This window comes from Sapajus apella, unplaced genomic scaffold (assembly GCF_009761245.1).
Source record: "Sapajus apella isolate SASKATOON/1434 unplaced genomic scaffold, GSC_monkey_1.0 scaffold32, whole genome shotgun sequence".
In the NCBI taxonomy this organism is placed as follows: Eukaryota; Metazoa; Chordata; class Mammalia; order Primates; family Cebidae; genus Sapajus; species Sapajus apella.
The window spans coordinates 17,734,456-17,747,691 of NW_022436972.1; the positions used below are offsets into that span (position 1 = coordinate 17,734,456).

The following is a 13,236-nucleotide window of genomic DNA, read 5'->3' on the forward strand; positions in this document are numbered from 1 at the left end:
GGTTCAGGCAATTCTCCTGCCTCAGCCTCCTGAGTAGCTGGGATTACAGGCACGCACCACCATGCTCAGCTAATTTTTTGTAGTTTTAGTAGAGACGGGGTTTCACCATGTTGACCAGGATGGTCTCGATCTCTTGACCTCGTGATCCACCCACCTCGGCCTCCCAAAGTGCTGGGATTACAGGCTTGAGCCACCGCGCCCGGCCTGTTGAAGCCATTCTTAAGGAAACGATCTGACTTCTCATTTGGAACAATTTTCTGGGCTTGTTGAATCCTAGGATTTTTTTGCATTTTTCTCTCTGCACTGGTGTGATAGTTTCACTCTTTATTAGGTCCCATGATTTCCCCTTTTTTGGATTCTTTTTTCATTTTGTTAAAGCATATTCCCTAGTAATTTCATTTCAAAATTCTGAGTCCTTGCATTTCCGAATTTCATTTTGCTGTCATATTAGATAAATTTTAGGTTACAAAATATTCAGTATTCCTAGTGAGAACTTCAGTGCTGATCTGGATCTTATTCCCCTGAAATAACTTGCTTTTTCTCTCTGGAAGCTTTTTAAATTTTCTCATTATCTTCAGAATCCTGAATTTTCACCAAGGTGTATCCACATTCATTCACCATGCTTGACACTATAGGCTTGTTCCATCTAAAGCCCCCTTGTTTTTGTTAGCTTTGGAATTCTTTTTTTTTTCTGCTCTTTTAAATTATTTTATCTCCTCCATTTTCTCTGGTCTTTCTTATGGCAATGATAAATATTGAACTGAGGTACCTGAAAATACTCAAGTAAGGAACTATATAACCTACCAGTACGATAGTTTGTTGTGTTTTCCTCCTAGAAAGAATTGCCTTTCCGACTTCTTTTTCTTCGGGTCTGTTACAGAAGTCTGGGTTTACTTCAGTTTCTTTTCTGCTTCTCCCTTTGGCACCATCAGGAAACCTTAGCCTTGTGTAAGTGTACACAAAATCTGGAGGCAGGGCAGGCTTGTATCTGTATAGTTTGTGCACTGCACAATAGCATGTACAGCCTAAACTCTGCTAGGGCTGCTGCACCCACATGGCATCTTTCTGTAATTCATTAGTACAGAGGAAGATGCTTTTTTTTTTTTTGAGACAGTGTCTCATTCTGTCACCCACACCAGAACGCAGTAGTGCAATCATGGCTCAATGTGGCCTCAGCTTCCCAGGCTCAAGCAATCCTCCCACCTCAGCCTCCCAAGTAACTGTGACTACAGAGGTGCATTTTCTTCATTCTCATAGGCTGGCATGGCCTTAGATGGGGTACTGGTCCAGGTGTTTCACGTTCTTAAAATGTTGCTCACAAAGTGTAGTACCCAGACCAGCAGCATCAGCATCACCTGGAAACATATCAGCGATACAAATTCTTGGACCTACACTGGAAACTTTGTAGCTGGGCCCAGCAATCTGTAATGTGTGTTTTAACAAGCCCTCCAGGTGATTCTGATGCATGCTCAAGTTTGAGGAATATTGCCAAACAGCACTTCAGAAAACCTTCCTGATTACTGCCCCACTCTCTGTATCTGCTACTTTGAGCTTGGGTGCTAAGACTCCCACTTTCACCAGACCCTTTTCCTGGGGGTGTTGTGTGCTGTGGTTTTCTCTCCTTTATTGCAGCCATCAATACACTCTTAATTTATTTTTTGTGCTAATAAAATGAATCAACTCCTCTACCTCCCTCCATAGTTTTTCTGCTTCACAGTCTAAGTACTGCTGGGTTTCACCCCACTGTGGTATGTGACTTCTTTTTTGTTGTTGTTGTTGTTGAGACAGAGTTTTATTCTGTTGCATGGGCTGGAGTGCAGTGGTACAATCTCAGCTCACTGCAACCTCCCCCTCCCAGGTTCAAGCAACTCTCCTGTCTTAGCCTCTCTAGTAGCTGAGATTACAGGCCCATACCACCACGCCCAACTAATTTTTTTGTATTTTTAGTAGAGATGGGGTTTCACCACATTGGCCAGGCTGGTCTCCAACTCCTGACCTTGTGATCCACCCGACTCGGCCTCCCAAAGTGCTAGGAATACAGGTGTGAGCCACTGTGCCTGGCCTGGTATGTGTCTTTTTTGTCACTTCTGTAGGGTTGGGGAGAGAAAGGAGATGTAAGTGTGTGGTCAGTGCTATTCTGATGGGCTAAGTTCCATTATCTCATTATAAATAAGACCTAGTCTCATTTTTAAAAGTAATTGCACAGTCTAAGTTACACAAAAAATCATACTACTTAAGCCCTTTTACTGCTGCTAAAAAATAACAAGCCGTGTTTTTATATCAAAACACAGGAGATCTTCACATTACTAACAACATAACCTTCAATTTAATTTTATTTTAAAAATGATAATTTTCCAACTAATTTTACCAGTTGTTAGCTCATATTTTAAGAGAACATAAAACTACAAATCATTTACAATTCTTTATTTTAAAACAAAAACTTTCATTTTATTATACCAGGATAAAATATTCACATTGGACTAAAATGTAGTGTTTTTAGGAAAAAATGTTTTAAATATTGTACTTTATGAACAGAAGCAGTTTATTTAAATAAAAATGAATATTACTTAAGACTTAGCACTAACAAATTATACCATTTGGTTCATATGTCATATAGGTAATTTTTGCTAGTGGCCAAAATTATTGGACAAAAATTACTATACTTTATGTTGTGGTCTGATAAGAGTTCCTGAGATGAAAAAGACAGAAAAACACATGATTCAATATAATCTTAGCTACTTAAAACAAGGGGGAAAAAATGGACGTGTGTTTTGGAAAAAATGGACAAGCAAAGGACACATATACATAGTTTCTCTAGGGCCAAGAGTGGTGGCTCATGACTAATCCCAGCACTTTGGGAGGTCCATGCAATAGGATCACTTGCGTCCAGTAGTTTGAGACCAGCCTAGGCAACAGCGACACCCCATCTCTACAAACATTTAAAAAAATTAGCAGGGTGTGTTGGCTCACACCTGTAGTCACATCTACTAGGGAGGCTTGGGTGGGAGGGTCACTTGAGCCCAAGAGTTCAAGGCTTCAGTGAGCTATGATTGTGTCACTGCACAGCAGCCCGGGAAAACACAGAGACTCATCAATCAATCAATCTTCTCTACAAGGGATTTTTTTACCAGTATGTCCATCCCTTCCCCAGGCCATTTGTTCTTAATTGGCATTGAAATGTGCAAAAGTTTATTTTCAGAAGACCCCGTTAAAATACGTGGGTTCAACTTAATCAGATGCTAATCCAAAAGTGCATACTATTAAAAGTGCCCAATATTCCTATGAAAAAGATAATGCAAAAATTTGTATTTTCAAGAACAGATAGTAAGTTCAGTAATTGATTAGGGAATCCTATGTTCATTTTTGTTTATGACTCATATAAAAGACAAGTAATGTCACTTTTCCACCTTTTTCACTTTAATGTTTAAAAGAAAAAAATGACAAACTCTAATTTAAAAACTACCATTACTTAATATGTAAATTTTAAAACTTTTAGAAAATTAAATTATCTTAAAGTATGAAAAGGGCATAATGATAAAAACGACCAGACTTAAAAGATAGCATGACAGATTTATGTTAGTCTTTGAAGAATTCTTAAAGAATATAATAGAAACCTTAAAGATAAATTTTTTGTTATATTTAGTGGAGGCAAGAAACACTGAAACTTAGCAAAGTAAGAGAAGGCTTTTTGAAAGGCTAAGACACAAAACCAGCTGTTTCCTATTCTATGTTTCCTTATCATGTTCTAAATGTAGCTCTTACAGGAGACACCAAAAATATCTTTGATATTTGGCCATTTCTGACAAAAGTGGAAAATATGAAGAACCAATTAAGTAAATTAATAACAACACACAAACGTGTATGTTGAAACAGACTGGGTTGTGACAGTTCAGAGTTTTTAAAACATGCTATAAATATTTGGGAAAATGAAATGCCAAAAATTTGTCCTATTTTATAATTAAAGGTAAGTAAGCTTAGATGATATAAGAATAACTGCCTTAGAGTAGTTCTAAAATTTTAGTAAACTCAATAATTAATAACAGCCTTTTATTTTGCTGTGGAAATTCAGAAGCTACACTAATTAGAATTGATTTCTCCAATTTCTCTTCTTTGTTTCTTGCATATCCAGAATTCTAGAGCTCTTCCTCACAATTCCAGTTAAGATATGACTATAAGTTTCTAAGCTGAAAATTCTAAAACTAAATTCAAGTAATTATCTAACATCATGGCTCTTTATAAAATTCTCTGAATAAAAGTATATGTGCTTCCACCCCACAGGTTAAATACAGAGAATATTTCTTAGTTATTCTTTTACCATTGCTACTTCCCTTCTTGTTTGTACTTGAATCGTGACTAACACCACCCTCAGGGTAATTACTGAACTGAATCATAACTAAAGCAATATAACAAATTCCAACTGCAATATAACAGGGAACAGTGCCCACACTTAATAAGGCTGGAGTCCCATGATGCCTTTTTCCCCTGAACTTTTTCCATTTTGAGAAGGTGATGGGGGTAACTCAAGAGAAGAGAAAAATTCTCTGTACTTATAGTAAGCCAAGATAAACAGGTTAATACTATGTAACTGTATCCTGAGTTCTCTGTTCTTAAGAAATCACTGTATAGAGGAAGAAGAGAAATGAATAAAGGGTACTAACAATTAATTGTTATGTTTCTAATTACTGTTCTCATACTTGCTCATATATTCCTCACAACAAATCTGAAAGTTATCCCTATTTTACTCACAAGAAAACCTGAGATACAGAGACATAATTTGCTCACAATCACACCAAAGCAAGTTACATGGCATCTCTGGACCTCAGGTCTCTTTATCTATAAAATAGGAATAGCAATGTTTACACCTCCAGGCTTCTGTGAATATTATATAAGATCTGCTAATTCAAAGTCCAGGCACTTTTTGCTATAGCATAGAGAAGGCTACAAACACAGATGAAACATGAGCAAATAAACTAATCGTGACAACGCACATACCAGACAGTAAACAACTACACACTGAGAGGCAACACAGAGGCTAAGAGTATAGTCTCTGGAACCAGATAGCCTGAGTTAAAATTCTGGCTCTGTTACAAACTAGTTTTGTGGAAAAGGGAAAGTTTCTCAATTTCCCATGCCTCAATTTCTTCATCTGTGAAACAGTGATAATGACAGAATCTATTTCATAGAGTTGTGAGAAGTTATGAGTTAATACACTTAAGCACTTTTATGCAAAAACATACTCAAAAACACTGTAACAGGACATATGCAAAAAGATTAACTATTATTACATCTACACTGAAATGTCACACACATAAGTGAGGGTTATTTTGATGATCTTCTGTATGATGACAGGCAAGCTTCCAAAGAAGTAAGCAAAGTAAGCAAGTGATGAGCACTGCTTCCTAAACTAAGTTTCTATGGGCTATCTCCAGGACATTCCTGAGTTGTTAGACTTTTGCTTTTTATTTTGAAAATCCCTGAATTTCTTAGTCCCTTGTGCCAATTAATGAACAAAAAGAATGGGTAATATGTATAACATGGATGGTGTGGTAGGGAGGGGGTGGCATGAATAGACAAGTCATGAATACGTCTTTACAGTAAACTGGCAATTTTTCATGTGTCAGAGTGTTTTAAGATTAAAGAAGGGGATAGATGCATGGAGAAAAAATAGACTTAGGGGTCAGGCACAGGATTCAGGTACTAGAAGTCACTTGAGCAAAGGTTTAGAAATGAAAAGAACTTTATGTTTAAAATCATAAACAGATCTGAATAAAGAACTCAGGCTTACATAAACATTTAATACAGAATACCTGCATTGAATTACAACAGTTATCTCAGTTTCTTTAGGTTTTCTTATTGTTGTCCTTTTATTAAACATACGAGAACCCACATGAAAACCCATTTAATGCCTTATTAATCCTTAACAATGATGAAGAAGAAATACAGTTATTTTATTACATTGAGCTTATATTCCTAGATTTTTCAGCAATCATCTAATTCCATGTCAGTGGATGATTATTCATATGAGTTAAATTACCATCCTTATTTTTGTTTGTATTCTTTCTGCTTATCTATAACTTAAAATTTTTCTTTAGATTATTAGTTCACTAGTAGAAAAATAATGTCACCATAAAAAATTTATTTCTAAGATATTGCCTTCCTTTATTTTCCCTTCCTTATTGTTACAGTTTTTCATTTGTATAGAAGATGAGTTTAGGCATACCTGGAATCTTTTACTAAAAACAGAGAAAGAGTAAAACAATAACAAAATCTCAGTTATAACGTTTCAGTCCATGAAAACAATCTAGATGACCATCTCACCTCATTCTCACCCCTTCCCTTGAAAGTTGATCCAAATACCTAATTTCAACCCAAATTATTATGGATTCTGAAAACACTTAAAGTCTCATTTCTAGCAGTTACATGAACAAAAAATATACACATACTAGCATTTACTTTTATAATATAGTTTGCTCATTTTTGTAACATCTTTTAATACTTCTTCCTGAGAAACAAATCAGACCAATAGTCACAGTGAACTGCACAAAGGAGCTGGTCAACAAATGTTACGTTCCCTTTCTTGTTAACAGTTAGCTCCCAGGCAAAACACTTACTGTGTTGCTCAAGATAAAAAAATACACATACATATTATGTTTTCACTTAGAATAAAATTAACTTACTATTTATATTGTTCCCTTTTACACTGTCCCATATGCCTGATTACATATTATAGAGGTAATAAAAACAGTGTGAATGATTCAACAGATAGAATGTAGTACAGTGACAAAGACCTTTACTAGAAACCGACATGGAATTTGGAATCAAATCAATATGGGTTCAAATGCCAACTTGGTGATCTCAGACAAATTACTTACAGAGAGATGATGATCTGTTCTAGGGAATTGTAATAAAACAGATTTTTTAAAATAATATAATAAATCTGAGAGACAGCTTTAAAAAAAATTACAGGACGCTATCAAACTACCGAGAAAGAAAAGGAGAAAATGCTCAGCATTTAAGCCCAGATGACTTGAAAAGTAATGGAAAAACAGATGTACTGAGAAGCAAAGTCACATTTAGAACAAACCAAATAATTTCAGTTTTGAATAATGAAGTCAAGTCTCCCAAATCACTTGAGAAACTAGTATTTAGCTGTGGAAGTTAAGGGCACAGTATTAGGAATACATTGGGTCAGAGTGAAAAAGGTTAAAGCTTTAACTATGTTTTTAGAATACACTTTTAAAAATTAAAATAAAATGTTTCCTCTTGCTGGCAAAGGAAAGTAAATACATGGTTATTTTAAGTAATTCATGAAGAGTTTTTAAAAATATAGCATAATTAATTAGTCATTATATTAGCATGGCTGTTGTGTAAAAGTATATATGGCATCATACTGCTTCATTGCCCTGACCCATGTTTTCAAAAAGTGTTAAATGTGGCTTAATCATTATCTTACAGTTCACTTGCCTTCCTGAGTTGTAGCTCTCAGTAAAACATAACTTTAAAAAAATGTCTAATGGTAAATACTTAAAACACTTGTGCAAAGTGCACCAGAGGTTAGTGATCCACCATACAGACAGACAACAGATATCCATTTTGGCATTTTGAGAGCCACAGACTTCTCCCTTTTGCGTTTACTTCCTGTCAAATTTGACATTTCAAAAGAATACCAAAGAAGCTTAAAATTCTGTTTATAAGTTTGTCAATAAATCAGGACTGCTCCTGGATTAGGTTTGCCAGTATTTTATTGAGGATTTTCACACTGCTGTTCATCAGGGATATTTTCCTGAAATTTATTTATTATTTCTGTCTCTGTCAGGTTTCAATATCAGGATGATGCTGCCCTCATAACATGAGTTAGGGAGGAGTCCCTCTTTTTTTTTTTTTTGAGACGGAGTTTCACTCATGTTACCCAGGCTGGAGTGCAATGGCGCGATCTCGGCTCACCGCAACCTCCGCCTCCTGGGTTCAGGCAATTCTCCTGCCTCAGCCTCCTGAGTAGCTGGGATTACAGGCACGCGCCACCATGCCCAGTTAATTTTTTGTATTTTTAGTAGAGACGGGGTTTCACCATGTTGACCAGGATGGTCTCGATCTCTTGACCTCGTGATCCACCCGCCTCGGCCTCCCAAAGTGCTGGGATTACAGGCGTGAGCCACCGCGCCCAGCCGAGTCCCTCTTTTTTTATTGTTTGGGATAGTTTCAGATGGAACGGTACCAGCTCTTCTTTGTACCTCTGGTAGAATTCAGCTGTGAATCTGTCTAGTCTTGGGCTTTTTTTGGTTGGTAGGCTATTAATTGCCTCAATTTCACAACTTGTTATTGGTCTATTCAGGGATTTGACTTCTTCCTGGTTTAGTCTTGGGAGGCTGTATGTGTCCAGGAATGTATCTATTTCTTCTAGAGTTTCTAGTTTATTTGCATAGAGGTGTTTATAGTATTTTCTGATGGTAGTTTGTATTTCTGTGGAATTAGCGGTGATGGCCCCTTTATCATTTTTTATTGTGTCTATTTGATTCTTCTCTCTTTTCTTCTTTATTAGCCTGGCTAGCAGTCTATCTATTTTGTTAATCTTTTCAAAAAAACAGCTCCTGGATTCATGGATTTTTTTGAAGGGTTTTTTGTGTCTTTATCTCCTTCAGTTCTGCTCTGATCTTAGTTATTGCTTATCTTCTGCTAGCTTGTGAATTTGTTTGCTCTTGTTTCTCTAGTTCTTTTAATTGTGATGTTAGGGTGTTAATTTTAGATCTTTCCCTTTTTCTCCTGTGGGAATTTAGTGCTATAAATTCCCCTCTTAACTCTGCTTTAGCTGTGTCCCAGAAATTCTGGTATGTTGTGTCTTTGTTCTCATTGGTTTCAAAGAACTTATTTATTTCTGCCTTAATTTCATTATTACCCAGTAGTCATTCAGGAGCAGGTTGTTCACTTTCCTTTCCATGTAGTTTTGCGGTTTTGAGTGAGTTTTTAAATTCTGAGTTCTAACTTGACTACACTGTGATCTGAGAAACGATTTGTCATTATCTCCATTTCTTTGCATTTGCTGAGGAGTGTTTCACTTCCAATTATGTGGTCAATTTTAGAATAAGTGTGATGTGGTGCTGAGAAGAATGTATGTTCTGTTGATTTGAGGTGGAGAGCTCTGTAGATGTCTATTAGGACTGCTTGGTCCAGAGCTGAGTCCAAGTCCTGAATATCCATGCCAATTTTCTGTCTCATTGATCTGTCTAATATTGACAGTGGGGTGTTAAAGTCTCCCACTATTATTGTGGGGGAGTCTAAGTATCTTTGTAGTTCCCTAAGAACTTGCTTTGCGAATCTAGGTGCTCCTGTGTTGGGTGCATATATATATTGAGGATAGTTAGCTCTTCTTGTTCCATTGACCCCTTTATCATTATGTAATGTCCTTCTTTGTCTTTTTCAGTCTTTGTTGGTTTAAAGTCTGTTTTATCAGAATTTTTTTTTTTTTTTTTTGCTTTCCATTTGGTTGGTAAATATTCCTCCATCCCTTTATTTTGAGCCTAATTGTATCTTTGCATATGATATGGATTTCCTGAATACAGCACACCGATGGATCTTGACACTTTATCCAATTTGCCAGTCTGTGTCTTTTAATTGAGGCATTTAGCCCATTTACATTTATGGTTAATATTCTTATGTGTAAAATTGATCCTGTCATTATTTTGCTAGCTGGTTATTTTGCCAATTAGTTAATGCAGTTTCTTCATAGTGTCGATGGTCTTTAAAATTTGGTATGTTTTTGGAGTGGCTAGTACCAGTTTTTCCTTTCCATGTCTAGTGCTTCCTTCAGGAGCTCTTGTAAGGCAGGCCTGGTGGTGACAAAATCTCTCAGCATTTCCTTGTCTGTAAAGGATTTTATTTCTCCTTTGGTTATGAAGCTTAGTTTGGCTAGATGTGAAACTCTAGGTTGAAAATTCTTTTCTTTAATAATGTTGAACATTGGCCCCCACTCTCTTCTGGATTGTAGGGTTTCTGCAGAGAGATCTGCTGTTAGTCTGATGGGCTTCCCTTTGTGGGTAACCTGACCTTTCTCTCTGGCTGCCCTTAAGATTTTTTCCTTCATTTCAACCTTGTTAAATCTGACAATTGTGTGTCTTGGGGTTGCTCTTCTTGAGGATTATCTTTGTGGTGTTCTCTGTATTTTCTTAATTTGAATGTTGGCCTGTCTTGCTAGGTTGGGAAGTTCTGCTGGATAATATCCTGAAGAGTGTTTTCTAACTTGGTTCCATTCTCCCTATCATTTTCAGGTACACCAATAAAACGTAGGTTTGGTCTTTTCACATAGTCCCATATTTCTTGGAAGCTTTGTTAATTCCTTTCCATTCTTTTTTCTCTAATCTTGTCTTTATGCTTTATTTCATTAAGTTGATCTTCAGTCTCTGATATCCTTTCTTCTGCTTGATCAGTTCAGCTATTGATACTTGTGTATGCTTCCCAAAGTTCTCATGCTGTGTTTTTCAGCTCCATCAGGTCATTTATGTTCTTCTCTAAGCTGGTTATTCTAGTTAGCAATTCCTCTAACCTTTATTAAAGGTTCTTAGCTTCCTTGCCTTGGGTTAGAACATGCTCCTTTGGCTCAGAGGAGTTTGTTATTACCCACCATCTGAAGCCTATTTCTGTCAATTTGTCAAACTCATTCTCCATCCAGTTTTGTTTCCTTGCTGGCGAGGAGTTGTAACCCTTTGGAGGAGAAGAGGCATTCTGGTTTTTGGAATTTGCAATCTTTTGTGGTTTTTCCTCCTTTTCGTGGATTTATCCACCCTTAGACTTTGATGTTGGTGACCTTCGGATGGGGTTTTCGTATGGACATCCTTTTTGTTGATGTTGATGCTATTCCTTTCTGTTTCTTAGTTTTCCTTTTAACAGTCAGGTCCCTCTGCTGCAGGTCTGCTGGAACTTGTGGAGGCCCACTCCAGATCCTGTTTACCTGGGTATCACCAACAGAGGCTGCAGAAGAGCAAAGACTGCTGGCTGTTCCTTCCTCTGGAAGCTTCATCCCCTTTATGAGGTGTCTGTTGACTCCTGCTGGGAGGTGTCTCCCAGTCAGAAGGCACAGGGGTCAGGGACCCACTTGAGGAGGCAGTCTGTCCTTTAGCAGAGATCAAGTGCTGTGCTGGGAGATTGCTACTCTTTTCAGAGCCGGCAGGTAGGAACATTTAAAGTCTGCTGAAGCTGTGCCCATAGCTGCCCCTTCCTTCAAGTGCTCTGTCCCAGGAAGATGGGAGTTTTATCTATAAGCCCCTGACTGGGGCTGCTGTCTTTCTTTCAGAGATGCCCTGCCCAGAGAGGAGGAATCTAGAGAGGCAGTCTGGCTACCATGGCTTTGCCGAGCTGCAGAGGGCTCTATCCAGTTTGAACTTCCCAGAGGATTTGTTTACACTGTGAGGGGAAAACCACCTACTCAAGTCTCCGTAATGGCAGATGCTCCTCCCCACACCTAGCTTGAGTGTCCCAGGTTGACTTCCAGCTGCTGTGCTGGCAGTGAGAATTTCAAGCCAGTGGATCTTAGTTTGCTGGGCTTTGTGGGAGTAAGATCCAAGGAGGTAGACTACTTGGCCCCCTGGCTTCAGCCCCCTTCCAGGGGAGTGAAGAGTTCTGCCTCGCTGGCGTTTCAGGCACCACTGGGGTATGAAAAAAAGACTACTGCATCTAGCTGAATGTCTGCCCAAACTGCCACCCAGTTTTGTGCTTGAAACCCAGGGCCCTGGTGGTATAGGCATCTGAGGGAATCTCCTGGTCTGTGGGTTGCAAGACCATGGTAAAACCATAGTATCTGGGCTGGAATGCACCATTCCTCACAGCAGATCCCTCATGGCATCCTTTGGCAAGGGGTGGGAGTTCCCTGACCCTTTGTGCTTCCCAGGTGAGGCAACACCCAACCCTGCTTCAGGTCACCTTCTGTGGGCTGCACCCACTGTCCAACCAGTCCCAGTGAGATGAGCTGGGTACCTCAGATGGAAATGCAGAAATCACCCGCCTTTTGCATTGATCTCACGGGGAACTGCAGACTGGAGCTGTTCTTATTCGGCCATCTTGCCAGCCCATCCTAAATATTTTCTTATGTAAATGCATGTTGGCCAAGTACTTATGTAACGGAATGAAGAAATTTGCTAAATGTTTGGTGGCCACAGAAAAATAGTATGAAAGAATCCTATTTAATAAGTCAGCTACATTTGACACATTTAAAGGAGACTCAATATTCATGTGACTAACAAAATTGAATACAAGAAAATAGTTAATAGCTCGTACTTCTATGTTCTCCATATGGTAGGCACCCCTCTGAAACAGTATTATTCAGAAGACCTGATGCATTAAACACAAGGAAGTGCAAATGATACCCTAAATATTCTATAAGTATACATATTTCATATTTATAAATACTTCATCAATCACTAAGCCTTATGTTTAGTAACCCTACCAACTCTGAGGAAGAAACAGGGACCAGATTTGTTTAAACAACCACAAAATTGAACAGCATAAATGAAACAATACTTTTTAGACAACAAACAACAGGCAGTACAGAACAGCGATCCCTAGAGGAAGGAAAACAAATGGTGAGCCTCGTTATTGCCACAGCTTCCTGCCTAGAGACAGTTTACAGGCCACAGTGCAGAGATAAGAAACTGGAATGCAGCCCAGTGGTCCCCCAGTTGAAGAAACAGAGTTGAGAAATCAGAGATGCCAAGGCAAACTAAAATTACCAGGGCAGACTATTAGAGAGAAGACAGCTACAAAAAGAGAGCTCCACAGGTCTGCAGAGGGTTAAGCTTGAGTCTTTAGCTGAGTACCGATCAGATCATGCATGTGAGGATACTAAAAGCCAGGGAATAACCATGGGGAGGAGTAGAATCCTTCCAGGAGCTGACACAGGGCCAGGAAGAGTTCTGCTTTCCACTAACCAGAGTGGAAAAACCTTGTAATATATGGGACATTCAGTAGAGTACTCAGAAGAGCAATGCCTGGAAATTTAGTGATTGATTAAAGATTGCTCCGTGTCCAAAAACAAAAACTGGATAAATAAATGAAGCCTTAAAAGAGTCAAATTATTTCCAGATAATTGTGTTCCAAAACACAGGTCAAGGATAATGAAAGGAATAAGAAAATTCAGGACTCACTAAAGCAAAATTCACAGTATCTGGCATCCAACCAAAAAACCACCAAGCAGACAAAAAAGCAGAAAAAATATTACTCTTAAAAAAAGAGAGAGAACTATCAGTCAAA

General features: G+C 38.2%; 1 protein-coding gene across 2 annotated transcripts in view; it reads right to left on the minus strand.

Moving 5' to 3' along the window:
* Nucleotides 1-13,236, minus strand: part of RB1 (RB transcriptional corepressor 1) — a 165,947-nt gene that overhangs the window by 72,402 nt on the left and 80,309 nt on the right. The gene's annotated exons all lie outside the window — the stretch shown is intronic.